Raw genomic sequence first — 21,621 nt, 5'->3', positions numbered from 1 at the left:
CTTTTAAATAAAATGTGTAAAATAAATGTTGATTATAAAGGGGGCTAGAGAGATGGCTCAGTAAATAATAACACTGCATATTGTTATAGCAGACCCAGTTTCTAGTCCTAGAACCCACATGGTAGCTAATCATTTGCTGTAACTCCAGTCCCACACATCCCCTGACTTCTTCTGGCCTCTATAGGTACTGTGCACAGACAGTTGCAGGCAAAACACTCACAAAACTAAAATTAAAAGTAGCATTAAGGGCTGGAGAGAAGGCTCAGAGGTTAAGAGCACTGACTGCTCTTCCAGAGGTCCTGAGTTCAATTCCCAGCAACCACATGGTGGCTCACAACCATCTGTAATGAGATCTGATGCCCTCTTCTGGCCTGCAGTCATACATGCTGTATACATAATAAAAAGATAGATAGATAGATAGATAGATAGATAGATAGATAGATAGATAGATAGATCTTTATAGATAAATAAATAAATATTTTTATAAAGTAGCATTAAAAAAAAGAAAAGAGTGGAATTCTCGTAAGTGATGTCGCAGGCCTGGGGGAGCCAGCAGCCAGGGATAGTTAAACTCAACTTCTTGCTTTGCATGGAAGAAGCTGTGGCCTTCTAAGACAGCCTACACAGAGGCAAATTCAGCCTTGTTTTGAGCTCAACATTGCTCAGCAGAGCCATCCAAGTAAGAGCAGTGACCACAGTGCTGATAGGTGGCTTTTATGTTCACTGCCTTTTTGTGTGTGTGAAAATTGTGGCATTGATCCATCTATCTTTTAGGCAAAACATCATGATTTTCAGGTATTCTAGGCACCAAAGCAATATAATTTCACTGTGCCATTTCCTTGATTTTCAGCTAAGACTTTGTGGTTACAAGATGAACATGCCAGAGGCATTTCTTTCTATCATTTTCATAATTTATATTTGTTCCTGCATGACTTTGAGTTAAGAATGTCCCTTGACTAATACTGCTGTGTTTTGTTGTTTTTCACCTGCCCACTGAGGAAATTGTGCTAGTTAACAATATTGTTCATAGATGCATCCTTCCTTGCTCATTTTCTAAGTATTCAACTTATTGGGAAGACTTCACTTCTTATTATTAAATTGCCAAGAGAATGAAATAAATTTCAGAAGAAAACTCCTAAAGCAACGGAGCCATCATCCAGCCTTTTGGTGGGAGGACTGATCATCTGGTTTATGATCTGGTTTCTGCTTTTCTCTCCTGGCTTTCTGAAGTCCTTGTGACAACTAGCTGGGTAAAAAGTACTTCAGTTTGTTATGCCCAAATCACCCCCAGAGAGACCATCAAAGACCACGGTTGTCCAGAATGCAACAACAAGGTTTATTGTACAAGCCTGGCAGGGAACTCTCATCTCAAGCACTCACTTGTCTCAGGACAGTGAGGCAGGGAGGAGCCCTCCTTTCTTTGTGAGGCTTGCTTTTTAAAGGCAAAAACCATGAGTCCCTCTAGGTTGTGGGAAGTTAGTATGGGTATAATTCTAATTGGCTAAACCTTCCTGGGCCTCCGTGTTATCTTATTTTAGTTTGTCCATTTGCTCTGTTAGAACTTTTACAGCCCACCCCTACAGTTGAGACGTGCCATCTCTGGCATTGGGACATCCCATGGTTAATCAGTCACCACCAAATGGCCTGGCTTTTGTCCGGCATTTGGGGCACTCTTTTGTTAATTAGTTGCTACCAGATGGCTCTTCCTGTCGTTGTACTTTTAAGTTCCTGGGGCAGGCGCCATCATTTTTGGGAGCTTGAAACTAGCCTGAGTCTATCTATATTAAGATATCTTTGTCTGATCCTCCTTCTTCGTCTTAGAGAATAGAGTCAGGATCTCACAAGTTCACCTTTCCTCAATGTGAAGGCACAGAACAAACATCTTCTGTTGTGTCCTAAAATCTCTCTTCAATTGTTAATATTCTGGACACTGTTCCACCTGTAGGAGAGGACACTTACTCTACTCCACATTGTTCATTTGGCTGTGTAATCTAACCACCTTGTGTCTAGGAGGAGGAAGGGGAAGTGCCTGCAGAGTGTAGGAAGAAGCTAACTGGGTCATCTTTTGGAGCCAGGGGAAGTGCTATTGAAATGCACATCTCTGCAGATTTGGAAAAGGCATTGTTCTGTTGTGGAAGACTGTCTTCTGTAAGCACACTGTAAACCTCGAGCTACTCTTATCACTCAGGCCTCAGAAGCCAATTAGGGACTCCAGTCTGACCTGCCAGTGAGAAGTGGTACAGGGTCTTCTGGGTGCCATGAAGCAGGCTTGACTTTGTAGCAGAACAGGCACCAATGGCTTTGTGTGCTGTTCTGTGAGCACTGCTGCAGGGAGCTGTGGAGGGAGCCTAGGTGAACTGGGAAGCCACTAGATGGAGAGGGAGAGCTGTGTGTTCCCAGACAGGGAATGGCAACTGGTGAGCTTAGAGACAGGTGTGCCTGGTCTTCACTAGGGTTTAGTGGAACCCTGTGGCCAATTCAGTGTCTTGTGGGGTCTCATGTGTTCCTTGCACCTCCCTGGGAGCAGGTGCCTGCCTCTGTTTAAATTTGCTCTGTGTGCTGCATTTGTGGAGAGCATTGGGAGCAGGGAGCTGCTTGTAGAAACACCTTTGTACTCAAGATCCATATGCTTTTGGTGAATCGAAGGCAGGTGACCAAATTTGGAGAGGCCTTGTTTCTCCAGTATCTTTTAGATATTTGGCACTTTCAATTTAAACTTTACTTAATAAAAAATAAAATTTGTAGTTAATTTTGTGGAGGTTGTGAAAACCATCTCATGTGTTGGGTAGCACTCCACTATGAAGCTATAATATGGAAGAGTAGAATTCGTGATATAAATTTGCCAATGCTTAGGAGTTAATAAGGCTCAAAAAGTACAATTTAGTTGAGTGAAAGCTACCTCTAAAACAGCCCAAAGATAAGAAGTAGAGGAAAGGTTTTTGTGCCCTGATAAGACTCTCTGCTGATGCAGCAATCCAAATCAAACAAAATCAGACCTAATTAGAAAAAGCCCTAGAAGCATTTCCAGTGATTCTCTGGTACCCCAGAGAGGAGATGGGGATGATAGACCAGAAAACCACATGTCTGGAATGCAGTTTAAAAACCATATGGGAGTGGTCTTGAGCATCTCCAGGGGAGAAGCTGTGTTTGGTGGGCTTTGAGAAGGTGGGTTTGCTCAAAGAGATTGGGGAGGGGAGTTGAGGTGGACTGTACACCAGAACATTTCAGACTCTTTGGTTATAGGGATACCAGGGTGCCAGGGTCTAGGGTGGAGCTTCCACCAGAACGGTATTTTAACCAGGACTGTTAGAGATTGGGATGTTATGATATACATTTATTCACCAGGATTGTCCTGAAATTTGACTTCAAACCATTATAAAGGGGACACCCTTGATTTACAACCAGCCAATACGCCCATTCCCTATATCAAGCAACAGGTCTCAAACACACTGCTCAAGGAGGCATTACAGGATCACAACCAACCTTAAGGCATTTTGTGTCATAAAGTTCCAGTTTCCTTCTTCAGAAAAGAATCTAAGAGATGGGCAATATGACACCAGGTCACAACTATTTGAAAAGTAAAACATTGTTGTGGTAAGGACTGACCTAATCAAACAAAATTTAATTTAGGCCCTCAGGTAGGGAGGAGGAACATTCTTGAGAGAAGAAGTAACAGCCTTGCTAGGCCTTGGGAGCTGTCCTTAAGGATCTGAAGTATTGACAAAAAAACATGGCCCTTCTCTAAAGCCAGGAATATGCTTGGGAGAGCTGGCAATGGTCTGGAGCCAGGGCCTTTTGGATGGGTTGCTTCAGATCTTGAGACCCCAATTCTTCCTACCACATAGGAATATGATTATCAATCCTAAGGCAACTGTGGGCTTAGCAATGTTCTTGAGATACCCTGTGATCCCCTTGTGCAGCATTGTTTGATTAGCTTCCTCCTGATTTTGTCCCATTGTGTAATAGTTTCTGCTGACTTCATAGAAATCATCCATTTCCTTCCATTCCCTCCCCCACACTGAAAGTAGTATTCAAGATGCTATTCTTCATAAGAATCTTACTTGGTATGCAACATAGCTTGTGCAAGATCTCTCCAAATGAGCTTTTGGCTTTTTTTACTGTCTACATTTCCTATCTTTCTCATCCCCTGGCACCTTCACCTCATGACCCTGTCACTGAAGAATGACCTGTTGTATCATGTCACTGGTGTATTTTAGAAATAATTCTGGTGTACTTAAGAAGTAATTATGGGAATAACTGATGGAAGTGGATGCAGAGATCCTCGGCCAGGCCCCAGGTGGAGCTCTAGGTGTCCAACTGTTGAGAAAGAGGAGGGTCTGCAAGAGCGTGAATTGTTGAATCCAAGATTGCAAAAAGCACAGGGACAAATAGCCAAACGAATGGAAGCACATGAATTATGAACCAAAGGCTGTGGAGCCCCCAGTTGGATCATGCCCTCTGGATAAGTGAGACCATTGAATAGCTTGATCTGTTTGGGAGGCATCCAGTCTGAGGGGCCAGGATCTGTCCTTAGTGCATGAGCTGGCTGTTTGAAACCTTGGGCTTACACAGGGACACTTTGCTCAGTCTGGAAGGAGGTGACAGGACCTGCCTGTACTGAATCTACCAGGTTTAAATGAATCCCCAGGGTGCCTTGATCCTGGAGGACATGGGAATGGAGGGGAGGGGCTGGGGGGAAGGTGGGGGTGGGGGTGGGAGGGGGGAGGACAGGGGAACCCATGGCTGATGTATAAAATTTAAAACACATAATAATAAAGAAAAAATTATTTAAAAATAAACAAACTAACAAATAAATAAATAAAATAATTCTGGTGTACTTAAGAAGTAATTATGGGAATATCTTTGCTCCTTAAATCTCCCATTTGCTAAGTGGAGAGACTTGTGATCTGCTCTTCATATTTAAATTATGCAAAGTGTAACCTTGAGCCTGAACCTAAAAGAAATTTAAGGATGACAGCATATGTAGAATGCAAAATCTGTCTAGGCTGTCTTCTCTTTGAGCGGTAGGTTGGCATCAGTAAAGTGATTCTTATTAGTGTTGTATGAATGTGGAGTAATTTCTCTCTTAGATGGCATATTAATTCTAGAACAGCTGCATTTTCAGCCTTTTAAAAAATGTTTCTGAGATAAGCTCTCCTATGTTGACTCAGGTGGCCTTGATTCCAGCCTGTTGATCTCCAGGGCAATGACCTTGCTGTCCTCTACATTACACCTCCAACATTCTTAAATTAAATGACTGTACCATCTCAGAGTTTTAAAATTTTCCATCTGAGTCATATATTAGACTCTCCATTGCAATCACAGGAAAAGGATTTGCATGTTGGAGCTAGGCTTCTGCATCCAGATCAGACTAGGAGGAATAGTGTTTTGTTCACTGCAGGGGGAATCAGAGCAGGTGATCAACTACTGGTTATGAATAAAGACCTAATTGTGGGAGGAGGAGTGATTTTATCATTTCCCAGCATCTTTTAATCAATATCATGTGAATGAACACAAACCAGATTATTGCCATCTAAGATATTGTTATTTCTCTGGAAAATGATGGATCTTTACCAGTTTTTGAATTATGAAAATTTTCTATATTATGAGTTCCTTAAGGTTTTTTTTTTCCCATATGTGAACTTTCCTTGGAGAGACAGTTTTAGCTTTCTTTTCTTTATCTTAGAGACTTGCCTATCCTTATTTCTAGGCATATGGGTTGTTGCCATCTTCATATTTGATTTTTTTCTGATTAAGTGATTGATATGCTTAATACGTTGGTTGGTTTTGGGTTTCTAAAACCTTCTGAGATATTATTGTCTCTGTGTCTTAATTATGTTTAGCTGTCAACATGATATCGCCTGGAGTCATCTGAGGAGACATCAGTTGAGGGTGTGCCCAGATGAGAATTGTTAGTTACTATGTCTGTGAGAATTTTTCTTGATTGATATTTAATGTAGGAAGGCTCTTCCATTGAGCATAAAAAAACAAAAAACAAAAAACAAAAAACAAAAAAAAACCTAAAAAGTTCCTAAAACAGAAAATCTGGAACACTATGAAAAAACCAAACCTAAGAATAATATGACTAGGAGGAAAAGGAATCCCAGGCCTTAGGCCCAGAAAATATTTGTAAATATTGTTGTTGTTTTTTTGTTTTTTGAGACAGCGTTTCTCTGTGTAGCATTGCACCTTTCCTGGAACTCACTTGGTAGACCAGGCTGGCCCCTAACTCACAGAGATCCTCCTGGCTCTGCCTCCTGAGTGCTGGGATTAAAGGCATGTGCCACCACCGCCGGGCGGAACTTTGTAGGTTTAATGTTTTCTTTGACTAATACATCTATGGTGATATTTTATTTGTACTGAAATGTGATTTTATTTATGTTAATAAATAAAGTTGCCTGGGGGTCAGAGCTAATAGCAAGCCATAGCAGAACCTGGGCGGTGGTGGTGCACACCTTTAATCCCAGCACTTGGGAGGCAGAGCTAGGTGGATCTCTGTGTGTTCAAGGATACAGCCAGCATGGAGACACATGCCTTTAATCTCAATACCAACCATAGAAGACCTGGAGGTCTATATAGACAGGCAGTGATGAGGAAGTCATGTTGTTGGGTTTACAACCAATGAGAAGGCAGAATAGAAAGTCAATAAAAGAACAGACACACAGGAAGTAGGCCTCTTTGCTGAGGGAAAGGACAGTAGCTGCAGTGAGGGTAAGAAAGGTTTTTTAGCTCTTAGCTATTGCTCTGATCTCTTGGGCTTTTAACTTTGTAATTGGCTCTGTATTTCTTATTTAATAAGACAGTTACATCTATATACATCCATTTCTTCTAACATATATTCAATGCCTGAGATTCTTTCATGCATCTCTTCTCTTTTTTTGGTGAAGCTTGCCTTTGTAGTTCCTGTTGCCTTACCAGATTTTCATTTCCAGAATTCCTTCAGCTTGTGCTTTTTCGTTGCTTCTATTTGCATTTTCTGATCTTGAACAGTTTTACCCATGTCCTGCAACTGTTTGTTTTTTTCTTTTCTCTAATACATTGTTTATTCTTTTTCTGCTTTCTTTAAGGGATTTATTAACTTCTTCTTTAAGGATCTCTATTATTTTCATAAAGATGGACTTTATGTTATTAACTTGTCCTTCATCTGTGCTGAACTATTCAGGGTTTGATGTAGTATGATATCTGAGCTTTCGTGGTAACATGTTGCCTTGGCTATTGTTGAGTGTGTTCGGAAGCTGATGTCTAGGTATCAGTCTGGGTTTGGGATGATTGTGGGTCTAGGTACCTATTTCTCAGTTTGTCTTTGTTGGATCAGTGCTTTGTCCTTGGCTTAAATTTGCTGTAGTCTTCTGGTCTGTATGTACCATGGTTGAACAGAGGTTCCCTGAGCCCCAATTGGCAGCTGGAAGTCTAGTGGCATATTTGGCTTCTGCTCCATCAAGGGGTCTCCATCCAAGTTGGGGGCAACAATGAGGCAAAGAGGGGAGAGGGAACTGGGGGTGTGTGATGGAGCCACTGCAAGAGTGGGGAAGGTCTGTGGATAGGTGATCTACAAGGACTCCTGGCAGCTGGTGTGTCTTTTTTGTTCCAGAAGGGCATCTCTTCCCAAATTGGGGTCTAGGACACCATGAAAAGGAGGTAAGTAGGATTGGAATAGTGTTGGGAGGTACTGAAAGAGTGGAGAAGGTTCATGGGTGGACAGTCTAACTGGATTTCTGATAGCTGTCATGGCCTCTGGTCCATCAGGGTGTCTTCTGTTTTTCTGGCTGATGTGTCCTGCTACTGAGCAGAGAATGTCCACTGAGTTGGGGGAAGGGACACGGCTTCAAGGGTGGTGGCTGGAGGGTTGGTAAAGTATTGTGTCTCTGGGAACTGAAGGAATGGGGAAGTTCCATGGGCTACAGCCTACCTGTACTTCTGGCTGGTGTGGCCTGCTCATGAGCATGGGATGTCTGTCCACTTTGGAGACTGAAACAAGGCTACATTCCTCTCTTCCAGTTCCTGTTGATTCAGGCAGTGTTGAGCATGGGCTCCTTCCTGTGGCCTAGGCCTCAATTTACATCAGTCATTCATTGGCAGTTATACAAGCTTTGAGATGCTATAACCCCAGCACACCTTGCAATCAGGGCAGTGTGGGTCAAAGATTTTATGGCTATGTTGGTGTCCCTGTCCCACCACTGGGATCCTTGTGTGGGTACAGAAGCTGGCCAGTTCAGGTTCTGTATTCTCACTTTCTTGGAGTACTCACTTCGGTCACACTCATAGCTTCCAGGAAGTTTCTACTGTACTAGTTTTCCACATTTTCCCCTATAATCTCCACTGTTCCAACCAGGTCTCCCTGAATTCTCTCCCTCTGTTCTTCCCTTCCTCAACTGATGATTTTTAGTACTGCCCCTCATCCACCCACAAAATCAATTCTATTTCCTCTTTCTAAGGAGATCTGTACATCCCTCCCTACAGCTATCCTTGTTACCTATTTGTAGGTTTGTGGATTATACTGTGATTATTCTTTACTTAACAGCTTATATCCCATATAAGTGAGTACATATCTTGTTTGTCTATGTGGTTCTCAGTTGCCTCACTCAGGATAATAAAGAACTCAGGAAACTAGACATGAACACACAAAATAGTCCAATAAAAATGAGGTATAGATCTAGACACAGAATTCTTAACAGAGGAATCTGAAATGGCTGAGAAATACTCAAAGAAATCTTCAACATTCTTAGCCATCAAGGATGTGCAAATAAAAACTATTTTGAGATTTGTCTTACACCTGTCATAATGGCTAACATCAGTAACACAAGAAATGTATCATGCTGGCATGGATGTAAAGTAAGGGGAACAGTCCTCCATTGCTTTTGGGAGTGCAAACTTGTACAGCTTTGAAATCGATGTGGTGGTTCCTGAGAGATTTGGGAATTGATCTATCTCAAAGCCATCTATAACACTCTTGAGCATATACCCAAAAGATGCTCCTCCATCCTGCCCCAAGAACACTTATTCAACTATGTTCATAGCCGCCTTATTTATAATAGCCAAAATCTGCTATGTCTATGAGTGATTGTTCCTGGCTTTGGTTTTCATAATTTCACAAATTCCCTTGAGATGTGGTTTGTTTTTAAGCCTGGTTTGGACATCCATATTTTGTCAGGGATTCATTTGAACCCATGGTCCTTATGTCTCAGCCTCCTGAGTACAAGTCCTAGGGTAAGATGATGTACCCCCAATGTGTGCTGTTTTGGCAACATGTTTCAACCATGTAAATGTTGAAATGCCTAATAGAAGAAAACATTAAATAACCCATGTGTGTATCCAAAGCATCATTTTTATCTGTCTGATAGGGATGTAATAATGTAGGATAACCAACAATAAATTGTAATTTTGCTGGATACTTGATTGAGGAGAGGGAGTTCAGATCCCAAAGATGATGTGTAGAGTCAACAGGGGTGAAAGAGAAGGAGGAGACTGCCATGATGTGAGGGTGAACAAGATGGCTGCATTTAATTGAAAGGAGACACCTTTTATACTCTATAGTTGTATAGAGGATTCAACAGGAGAGAAGAGGGCTTGTGGGCTTGTGTGTGGCTTGAAATCATGGGTTAAGGAAGCTAGCCTTGACTTTGACCATTGGCACCGGCCATATGTTAATGAAAGGACCACAAGTACTTCCTGCCACAGATAAGGATAATGAGTGTGTTAGTATCTGGGAATTTTTCTCAAGCCCCTGAGGGAATGGCAACCCTTATCCAAATACCTGTCCTTGGGAAAATGACTTCTTCAGGGGAGCAGACACTACTACACTTTCTTAGTCTTAACATATGGGCCTGTTCCCCTCATAATGCCCCAAAGGGAAGGTCCTAATGTCTTACTATTTTCACATTATTCCATATCATTCTAATTTCTCTATATTTATTAACTGAACTCTTGCCTTTAATTGCCTCAGGCTGTGGGTCTGAATATTAAGCATTTTTTTCCAAGGGATCAGGTGTGACTAGTAAATCTCTAACTATCCTGTTCTTGGTGTAATTAGGAGGGTGCAATGGAATTGCTGTATCCATTGTGACAGGGATCTTTTCCAAAGAATTACTTTGTTTACAGAGTATACCATCGTATACATTTTTATCTTTCACCAAAACCTGCACAAAATTTCCCAAAGGAAAAGTCATTAATAGTGAGAATCATTAAAAATAAAAATAAAAAGGTATTGGAAAAGTGTGATGGATTTGCAGTAGTGAAATGCTGGAAATTTGTCAAGTAGCAGTGGCCGCCATGTGGTCCACACCAATATTTCACAACATAGCTTGATGTGCTATGGGTATGTACATATTATTTGAAGTTCCATGCTTCTTCATGTCCTCATTCGTTTCCCTTTTGGCACTTCATCTTGAAGTACTGCCTTTCAGGGGATTATCCAGAGATGCCAGATAATGCAAGGGCACTGAGATTATTAAAAACAAAAGAAAACAAAACAAACAAAAACATTTCTGTTATATGTATGTGTGATGTAATTATGGGTGTTTAGGCCATGATAGATATGTGGAGACCAGAAGGCAACTTTGTGATGTCTACTTTTGGTCCTCTTCATGTGGTTATCAAGGTCAGGTCACAGCCTTACACAGACATTTCTCACTATCTCTCTCACTTGTCCTCAAATAAAATTAGTTGAAATACTACACTAGTAAAGTATTGCCTTCTTTTCAGATTGTAAACATATTGTCATCTCATGATAGAGGAAAACAGGACAATTTGAATAATAGATCCTATTTGCAAGTGGAAATGATATACTACTATCTCTCCTTTTTTCTTTTTCCTTTTCTTTGGATTGTATTAGTTTATTCTGAAGATAAAACTCTTGTCATAATACTTTCTCAGAACCACAATCTAATGCCATAAAATTATTTTAGTGGGTCAAGTTGGTTGCTGCTAAGCCTAATGACCTGAGTTCAATCTCTGGAAGACTCAAAATTACTCCTACAAAATTTTCACTTATTTCTACACTCAGGCTGTGGCATATGCACACTCCCAAACCAGCACATACATAAATAATTTTTAAACCCAAGTAAGTGTTACTGAGTTCACTTGCAGCCAGATGACTCCCTGGGTTTCATCCCTAGAACTCTCATAAGAGATGTAGATAAGAGACACCTTTAAGTTGTCCTCTCATTGCCACGTACAGATGATGACACAGGTGTATTCACACAAACATAGTTGAAACATTTTTGTTTGTTTGTTTGTTTGTTTGTTTGAGACAGGGTTTCACTGTGTAACTTTGTGCCTTTTCTGGAACTCGATTTGGAGACCAGGCTGGCCTCGAACTCACAGAGATCTGCCTGCCTCTGCCTCCTGAGTGCTGGGATTAAAGGCGTGTGCCACCACCGCCTGGCCTCAAACATTTTTAAATGGATGAAATTAACAAAATATCCAGTTATTGAGAATATATAAAATGATTTGCCAGTTTACATTATTATTACAGAATTTCAAGAGGTATTACTGTTCATCAGAATATTTATGATTTCTTTTAAAATTTTATTTTATCCTTTAATTCTGTGTTTTACAGATAGATCATTTAAAAAACACATCTCAGCTGGTCTTTGAGGTACATGCCTATAATGCCATTATTTGCAGGACAGTGGGAGTCCAATCTTTCTGACTTTGAGGTTTGAGGTCAGGTTGGTTCAAATAGTGAGTTCCAGGACAGCCATGGCTATGTAGAGGTATCCTGTGTCAAAAAAATTCCAAGAAGAAAAGCCATATCTCAAATTAAAGAACTTTTCCTATATAATCTGACTGGACTCTGAATAGTTTCAACAAATCAGGTTTATTATCTTCTGTTATCTTTACTCACATCAAGAGACTTGTATTAATAATGAAAATAAGAAGCAAAGGAGAGAGTCCATTCACAGAATGATAAAAAGCCATTGAATCCATTGACCAACCATCCACAGGGGGCTTTCATCACCTTCAAGTGATAGGAGACATAAAGAGTAATCTGGCATCATCATCTACATTTTAATGTCATATTTGGTAGCTGGAGAGTTTACTGAATAGTCATGCTCCTCTTGTGTACCCAAGTTTGGTTCCTAGCGACCACATCAGATTACTCAGAACTACTTGTATTTCTAGGTCCAGGATATCTGATGCATCCTTTGGGCTTCCTAAAGTGCCAGATATACAAATGGTGGAAAGATGTGTATGTGTGTGTGTGTGTGTGTGTGTGTGTGTGTGTGTGTGTGTGTGATTTCATATTTTAATAAAAATCTTTCTTCATGTATATGTTATTTTCAAAAGGAATGAAATTTAGATGTATAAGTTTAGCCAGTGTATATGTCAAGTGCATGCCAGGTACCAGTGGAGGTCCTAAGAGAGTGTGCGATCTCCAGTGCCTGTAGTACAGACAGTTGTGAGCTGTCTTTTGGGTGCTGGGAATCAAAGTCAGGCCCTTTGAATGAGCATGCAGTGCTCTCAGGCATTAAACCATCTATTCAGCCTCATGAACACGTCATTATAGTGGTAAGGTATGGATGGATGATCCTGATTTTCATCTTTACCTCAACCCTGATCACCCAAAAGAAACAAAAGATTGATAGCATCCAAAACTACCTGAGACATGGTTCTTAAAGAATTTTCCAGGCCTGAATCTCCACAAAATGAGGGAAGAGTACAAAAAAAAATGATCAGGAGTGTAACTGTTTGACTGCTGGACAATACCGCAAGCCTGAGTTTCTCTCCAGTGTCATAAATGAGCAGCAATGCAAGCCCACAAGGGGATTCTAGCCCATGCTAGAATTTATACCTCCTGTAAGGAGAGAAGAGAGGAACTTGCAGGCATGAAAACTGACTTGTATGAATGGGATCCTATTCTGCTTCCTTACTGCCTTTAAAACTTTTAGTCCTGGCCCTAAATTGTGGTGACTACAGATGACAGCCAGCTTGTTAGAAGATCCTGAGATTTAAACAGAAGTCACACTGAAGCTGAGGCAATCAGGCATTTATGAAGAACTGTAGAGTATGGAGGAATTGTTAGGGAGGGAGCTTTGGTTGTGAAAGCCCAGGGTCAATTGACCAACAGCAATGCTTGGGGTGTACCTGTGGACAAGCTGTCTCTGTTGTACACTCTATCCTCTCAGCTGTGGTGGATCACTGCCCCCCAGGTCTCCCACTCTTTCCTGTTTCTGACAACCACATGTAGCCATCAGTGACAGGTTTTTGCAGGCCCCCACTTTGTGGTCCCAACTTGGGCCTTAAAGTTCTTCAATCTCCACCCTGTCAATCCCTGTAACCTACCTTCCTGGTAGGAATGAGGATATTCTGAGGAGACACTTATATGTCTCCCTTTGAGTAACAACTAGTGAAACAGTAGACCCCTTGAAATTTCCCTGGGAATCTCAGTGTGCCAAAAGACTGAGTACTCTAAATGAGAATGTCTCTACTGAAGAGACATTTTCTCCTTATCTGACCACCTTACAGGAGAGACAGGCTCTCAGCATGTGGGAGGGTTTTAGAGATGGGAAAAATTTATCATATGGCTTCATTAGATTACTTAGTTTTGCATATATTGGCCTGCTATCTAAACCTCTTAGGACCCCAGGGATGGATTTATATTTTCATGATTGTTCGTAATTAGTCAAATATGTTTTAAATTTTCTTCTTTTTTATTCTTTATCTGTTATTTTCTCAAGCAGGGACACTTCTTTGATGGACTGCTGTGTCACCTGAGGCTGCATTTTCTAAATCTTGTAATGTTCTAACAAGGTCGAGAGTCTGCAGTGGTTCACTTGGGGACCCTAAAGAGGAACAATATGCCGGGTGGTGGTGGCGCACACCTGTAATCCCAGCACTTGGGAGGCAGAGGCAGGTGGATCTCTGAGTTCGAGGCCAGCCTGGTCTACAGAGCTAGTCCAGGACAGACTCCAAAGCTACAGAGAAACCCTGTCTCGAAAAACCAAAAAAAAAAAAAAGAGGAACAATTTTCATTCTCATCCACCTTTATTTGTTCATAAGTCCGCTTCCTCGTCTTCTTATCTCCATATAGAGCATGCTTAAGTTGCTCTAACACATCACTTTCACACACAGATTGCTCTTCCCAAGTAGACAACATTCTACCAAGGTGCTTCTTACAACTTTGACCAGTTTCTCTTGAAACATGCCTGACTGTCTGTGACTGGTGCAAACAAAGTCTTTTGTGAACTCTGGTTCCTTCCTTCTCTGTTCTGAATGACATCATTGGGCAGGTAGGGAAAAGTAAGCTTCCTGTTGGATTTGGCTTTGTGTAGCCTCTGCTCCCACACCTTGACAATGGGCCGCCAGCGTTTGCGATGTTGGATGAGCCACAGGGACAGGCTCTGCGGCCAGTTGCTCAGCTCAGACAGCTTCTTCTCCAGCGCCACCTCAGAGAAGGTGGACATCTCTCTGAAACCACGTTCTAGCCATCCCACAGCGTGCAACCGAGCGGAGGAGCGTGTCGCCACCCTCATCACCGTCTTGCCGCCACACCCCACCCTTCACCACTGCCACCCTGGAGTCCGAGGAGTGTAAGGCTGGCTGCAATCTAGCAAGATGGTGCTCTCATGTTTTAAATTTTCGTTAGTAATTTTGCTTTGCTCCCTTTTCTACTCATTTTTTCTTCCGTGTTTTAAAGAATAGTATTAGTTAGGTTGGTTTTTCGAGACAGGGTTTCTCTGTAGCTTTGGAGACTATCCTGGACTAGCTCTGTAGACCAGGCTGTCCTTGAACTCACAGAGATCCCCCTGCCTCTGCCTCCCGAGTGCTGGGATTACAGGCATGCGCCACTACCGCCTGGCAAGTTTTCTATTCTTGATAATGTTCCCTGTCCAAGGCAGCCTAGATCACTTTGGGAACAGACTCTCGATGCTCTTTAAAGAGTAGAATTCTCCTGTAGTGGGGAGAATTAGCCTCAATGCAGGAATGAGCTTCCTAATTGCAGATCCAATACAATGTGCTCAGCTCTGAAACCATATACACACAACCAACACTAATTTACTCAGCAGGTTTCATTTATATAATTTGTGCATACATATTCACATATGCTTAACAAGGGAGAAATCGGGAAGAATTTGAGAAGGGATGGAGACAGGATAAGAAGGTAGGAAATTGAGTAATACATTTTAATTGAAATGTATGAAAATAAATTTTAAATAAAGAAGCTTCCTAGCAAGATAGCTTAGCAGTTAAAGAGCACTGGGTGTTGTTACAGAGAACACAAGATTCCATTCACAGAAACCATGGTAACTCCAGTTGCAAGGGATCTGATACCCTCTTCTGGCTTCTACGGGTACTGCACGCAGATGCCCAGAGGCAAACACCCATATATATAAAATAAAGTAAAGTTTGAAAAATGGTATTCTTGGGGCCTGGAGAGATGGCTCAAAGGTTAAGAGCACTGACTGCTTTTTGAGAGTTCCTGAGTTCAGTTCCCACAACCACATGGTTGCTCACAGCCATATATAATGAGATCTGGTGTCCTCTTCTGATGTGCAGACATACATGCAGGCAGAACACTGTGTACATAATAAACAAATAAATCTTTAAAAAAAAATGGAATTCTCTACAGGGTTGTCAGATCCCTGAAACAGACAGCAGGCAGGGCCAGTTAAAATGAAGTCCTTCTGGTCCTTTATGGAAGCCTTGGTCTGAGGCAGCATGCTCAGAGGCAAAAAGCAGGCTTATTCTGAGGTTAAAATAGCTCAGCAGGACTGTTCACCTAAGAACAGCATACATAGTGCTGAGAGCTGACTTTTTTAAAATTACTTTATTTTATGTGCATTTGTGTTCTGCCTGCATGTATGTCTGTTGTGGGAGTGTCAGATCCCTTGGAAATGTAGTTACAGACATTTGTGAGCTGCCTTGTGGTGCTGAGAATTGAACCTGGACCCTTTGGAAGAGCAGCCAGTACCCTACCTTAACTGCTGAGCCATCTCTCCAGCCTCTTTTTAAAGGAGGGTGTTTTATTGTTTTGTTTGTTTTGTTTTGTTTTGACAGGGTTTCTTTGTGTAGTTTTGGTACCTGTCCTGGATCTCACTCTATAGACCAGGCTGGCCTGGAACTCACAGAGCTCCACCTGGCTCTGCCTCCTGAGTGCTGGGATTAAAGGCGTGTGCCACTGACATCTGGCGAGAGCTGACTTTTCTTTGATGTTTCTTGTATTTGTGTTCTCTGCCCCTTGTATGGGTGAAAATTAAAGGCAGTGATATACCTTTGAAATGTATTGACACATCTTTTAACTATAGATCATATTGAATTATCTGTAAGTCTTCATCTGCCTAAGTAGCTGGACTTGCAGTCTCCTGTCCCTCTTTAAATTGTTCAAAGTATAATCTGGGTCCTGATCCTAAAAGAGACTTAAGGATGTTATCGTATATGGGATGCAAAATTTATTCTAGGCTGGCTGCGCCTTGAGTATTAGCCAGAGTTGATGCATGCAGTTATTAAAGAGATTTTTGTTTATTAATCATTTCAGTGTGTGGAGTGAATTCTGGGAAGGCATGTTAATTCTAGAACATCTGTCCCTCCAGGACTTTAGGAGATGTTTCTGAGACAAGTTCTCCTATGGTGACTCAGGTGTCCCTGATCCAAGCCTATTGCTCCCCAGGGCAAGGAGCTTCCTTTCCTCTTGACTAAAACAACTAAATTCTTAAATTAACGGCCTGTACCACCACTGAGTTTTAAAATTACCCCTTTGAGTCCTGTAGTCAAATCTCTATTGCAGTCACAAGAAAAGGATTTGCATGTGGAGTATGGCTTCTGTCTTCAGATCAAATCTGGGGAAATAGTTTATTGTGTAGACTGCAGGGGGAAACAGAGTAGGCAATCAGCTGCTGGCCATAACATTAAGGAAAAGGACCTGATTGTGGCAGGGTTAGTGATTTTTTTTTCATTTCACAGCATATATTAATTCATGTCATGTGAATGAAGGCAGACCAGATTGATGGGTGTGCAATTTGGGGAGGTTAACATCTAATTTCCAAGTAGGTGGCAGATATGTGCAATCCTGGTTGCTACAGTTAAGTCAGCTCAGAGTGTTAAGGTGCAGGCCAGTGGCTCTAGCTGTGTGTCAGGTTACATACAGATTTCAGTAGCTAACATTGTACATAGGGGCAAGCTCAAACAGTATTTTATTAATGCCATTTGCTCTACCAGGAAATGTAATTATTGGTTTCACTTTTAAAATTTGATTTTGTTTAAATGCATCACTGCTCTAATCTCTTACTTGTTTTATTCTGCACTGTTTCCCATACATTAAGAGTTTCTTTCCAGGTTCTCACAAGCTGTTGGTCATTTATTTCTGTTTAGAGCAGGTTCTCCTATAGCTTCATCATGCCTCATACTATGTAATTGGAAATTGCTTTGGTCATTTAATCCTGCCTCTGCTGCCCAGTGCTGGGAATATAGTCCTGCCACTCCTTCTAGTCTGGGCCTTGATTGGTCAGTGTGAAGGAAAAATATACCAGTGAGTGAGAATCCTCCAATCTCTCTGGCTTTTATTTAAAATGTACAAATGAAGAGAGACCTGTGCAATAATTGAGTTCACTGACCAATTCAAAGCAGGTGTAGTCAAAGCACAGGAAGAGATGGTCAAGAAAGAGGATGAACACTTTCCTGATGTGACAGTAGTTGACATTAGCAATGAGTACTGAATTAATCAATCTTAGATGATCAATATGTGTCCTGAGTGGCCACAGAGCAGACAATCAAGAATCTGGATAAGGAACTGAACTTTTATGAGACCAAATTGCTGCAGTCACTCTAGTTCAGCCAAAACAGAAGATCTGTATAAAATGGTGTGGCCCTGCCTTACAGGACTGCTATTTTCTAGGTTTAAGATTTGTATAGCCTGAATGAAATGGTCTGTGTATTCTTTGGTGTGCTCAAATACAAATCCCTAGTCTTTGGAGCACATGGTCCTAAAGCCTGTTTCAACTTTTGTCATTATTTTTGGGGGATTATAATTGCATTATTTCCACCTTCTCTTTCCTGCCTCCAAGTCCAAGTGTGTCAGTAATTCCAGGCTGAGCCTTGACTGGTCGTCAAGAAAGAAAAAGTGACAGAGGAATGAGTGTCCTGATACAGCCCAGGCCTTTATTGGGGAGTGACTATGCAGAAGCTCTTGTGTAAGAATGTAAATTCATTGTCCACACATTACAAGCTGGTCACAATACAGAAAGTGAGGGATAGGAAGGAGCCTTAAAATTTTCTAGTTTTCATTGCATTTTGGATTACCAATATGCAATCAGTAAATCAGTTGTAGGTGATCTATAAATGTCCTGAGTGGCCATTTTGGGGGTTCTTTAGAGCAAATAACTTGGCCACAAGATTGACTTGTCTCCATTGAAATGTGAGGTCTGTGGCCAAGACAGGGATCCTATTCTCTTGATCAAGGATCTTTTTCTGTCTTAATAGGCCTTCTTCACTACATTTAATTTTATTCCTTCTTAGCCCTTAGCATCAGAGATCAGAACTCCCAAACTACATTTAGTATTTTTGGCCTCTGGCAAGGATGAAACTGCTAAGAGTCCCAGTGACACTTCTGGCTCTTAGTCAAGAAAGCAACTGGTTAGTTTTCTTTGGGGTCTTTTTACTCTAAACTGCCTAGTCAATTTTTACCTCCAGTTCTTATTCCACCTCCTACTGCTGAGGTAATCCTAACTGCCATTATGGAATTGGAGCAATGACTGATCTGGCTTATTCCAGCTGAACTTGGGGTACCAGGTGGCTGTATTGAGAGACCTGGATGTCCTTCCAATGGGCCTCTTGTAAATTCCAAACTCTCAGATGTACACAGGAAAGGAATTCCTTTACCAGTGTCTGGAAAGAACTAACTGTTCAAAGTCCATAAGTCATTCTTTATGGGATCACAGTAGCCTCATCTGTTAGATGTTGCCCTTTGACCTCTAGTGTTGGTCTCTAGAGTGAAGAACCCACTGCCAGCTTTCATACCCCTTCATAATTGTTTCATCAGCCAGAAGTCACCATGGTGCCCTTCCCATGTGGCTTCTGAATAGGTAGATAAAGAGTATTTAGCATCATTCGGAGCCAAGGTCTGACATCTCAATCTGCACAAAATCATTTTATGAAGAAGAAAATACAATGAGATTGGTTGTCTAAATAACATCTCATGTAGACTTAATTGTAACATCTGTGGAGTGCAATACCTTGGGTTTTTACCAAATCTCCTAGTCTTTGGTTAAACATTCTGGGACTTACCATCTCCTAAGCATTGGTAAATCCTTTATATCACCTATTCTATTCTGCATCACAGCATAGTAGTGGAGTGCTATGCAGCAAAGGAGATGCCATTTCAAACCTCCACCAATTAACGCCAAATGGATCTTACACCTAAATGTCATCTGCGAAGTGCAGAAATCCCAGAAGATACTTGAGAAACTAGGTCTCTCTGGGTTTTGCAATGTTCCTAGGCCTTGGGAGGTTTCTCTAAGGCCCTGATATATAAGGAAGAAACAAAACTCCTACTCTAAATCTAGGAATATGCTTGGGAGCTGGTAAAGGTCTGGGAAAGGGCCTTGGGGAATGCTTGTTTCAGATCCTGAGAACACAACTCTTTGCACACATAGAGCTGTGGATTTCAGTCCCAGGGCCACTGTAAACTTTGTTTATAATGTTCTCGATTTATCCTATTTTCCTCCTGTGCATCACTGTCCAATTAGCCTCCTTATGAATTTGTATATGTTCTTTTAAAATTAAATCCATCTGTTTATATTAGCAAGAGACTTGCTGTTGAATTTGGCACATATCTTAAGCCAATTTGGGATAGATCTGTGCTTCTTGTGGAAGTCAGGGCTTAGAACCACTGTGCTGCAAAGGTCAAATTCCAAAATGGAATTTTTCAATTGGGCAACTCTCCTATGCAGATCTGTTCAATCCTGCTTTGTTATGTCAGAGGTTTGAGGAAAAGGCCATTGACTAACTCTGTGTGGCAGGTTATAGATCTCAGCAGCTCACAAGTGAATCTGAAAAGAGTCAATCTGTCTCTTATAAATGACATTCCCTCTACTAGAGCAGGTCCTACTATTTTTGAAGTCAGTATAGCTAAGTTTTTTATCTTAAAAATAAGTTACTTTTATCATTTTAAAAATATCAGTTATTGGTATTATTTTTAACATTTTCTTTCAGTGCATTACTGCTCTTATCTCTACTTGTTTCTGTTCTCTAATGTTTCTAGGTCATGAATAGTTTCCCTGTTTTTTTTTAAGTGCTGTTGATTAGTGATTTCTATGTAGAAGAATGTCTCCTGTAGCGTATGCTTGACTCATGCTATGTAATTATGAATTTCATTGAACACTTACTCCTGCCTCTGCTGCCCAGGAAGGACCGTCCTGCAACTGCTTCCAGGCTGGGCCTTGTCAGCCCAGTGAGGAGTAAAAGTGAACCAGATAATTAATGAATGTCACCAGTCTCTCTGTCTTTTTTTTGTGGACATACAAGTAAAGCAGGACCTGTGCAAGAATTGACTTCTCTCACCAACTTTAAAACTGATGTAGTGGAAGTACAGAAATGCAGGGGAAGGGCAGAAGGTAAGAGCTTTCCTGCTTCAACAGTAGTTGAGATAATCAATGTGGAGCCATTCAATCAATTTTAGATGATCCATAAATGTCATCACTGGCCATTTCTTGGGGTCCATATACCAGAGCATTCAATAATCTGGATAAAGGATTAACTTTATAGTGAAATAAGACTACTGTAGTTCCAGAGGTTCAACCAACATAGAAGACCTGGGTAAAATGTAGTGGCCCTGCCTAACAGACTGCTATTTTCCTTGTTTAAGATGAATATCCTCAGGGAAATATAAAAGATGTGTGTAATCTTTGTGTGGATCTCATACTAATTCTTAGTGTCTGGGACACATGGCCATCGAAACTGTTTCAAGTTTTCAAAATGATTCTTCCTTCCTACAAGCCCTACTATTGATGATTGTTTTTCTTTAACAGCACTTACATAGTAAGAATGGTTACTTCTTGAATGAGACCTATGTTTGGCTGCAGGACTTTGAGCTATGAAGCAAAGGGTTGGCTCCACTGGACAGCCAGTGTATATTGGAATTTGTGCACAAAGGACTGTGTGCCTTGGAAGAGGTACAGGAATTGCTCTGGGAGACTGGAAGAATTTCTACTAAAAGATAAATTTCCCAGATTAGGGTTCTGTCTGTGCCTAGGGTGGAAGGGCAGAGCTGGGAGGGCCTCTGATGTCTGTGTCATTTGAACTTTGATTACCCAGTAGGGGAATTGCTACTGTCCTGAGTCCCAGCTGGGTGATCTTAGCTAATGTGAGAACCTGGAAAGGCTTAGCAATTAGGAGTACCAGTGAGAGGTAGCTTGCAAATTCTTTCTAGAACTCTCTTCTGGCTCTGCTGTAGGGAGCTATGAGAGAGACCACAAGCCATGTCATGGTGATTGTGGGGAACACTGACCCCAGACCAAGAGCAGCAGTTCTGCTTAGCAGCCAGAGCTTCTATGACTGGGATGGGCCATGAGGCAGATTGTGATTCTGTTGGTCCATATGGTGACCTGGGCAGTGGCCCTTCTCTGAGACTCCCTGAAGGTAGATTCTGTGGGGAGGGGAGGCTCTACCACCCTGCTTCTGGGAAAC

General features: G+C 41.4%; 1 protein-coding gene and 1 pseudogene across 2 annotated transcripts in view; one reads left to right on the top strand and one right to left on the bottom strand.

The window, feature by feature from the left end:
• LOC118570704 (zinc finger protein 431-like) overlaps positions 1-21,621 on the top strand; it is a 76,834-nt gene that overhangs the window by 29,730 nt on the left and 25,483 nt on the right. The window lies entirely within an intron of this gene.
• LOC118570646 lies at positions 13,675-14,405 on the bottom strand (annotated as a pseudogene).

The sequence above is a fragment of the Onychomys torridus genome, chromosome 19 (genome assembly GCF_903995425.1).
Source record: "Onychomys torridus chromosome 19, mOncTor1.1, whole genome shotgun sequence".
NCBI lineage: Eukaryota > Metazoa > Chordata > Mammalia > Rodentia > Cricetidae > Onychomys > Onychomys torridus.
This window is presented reverse-complemented; position numbering and strand designations above follow the sequence as displayed.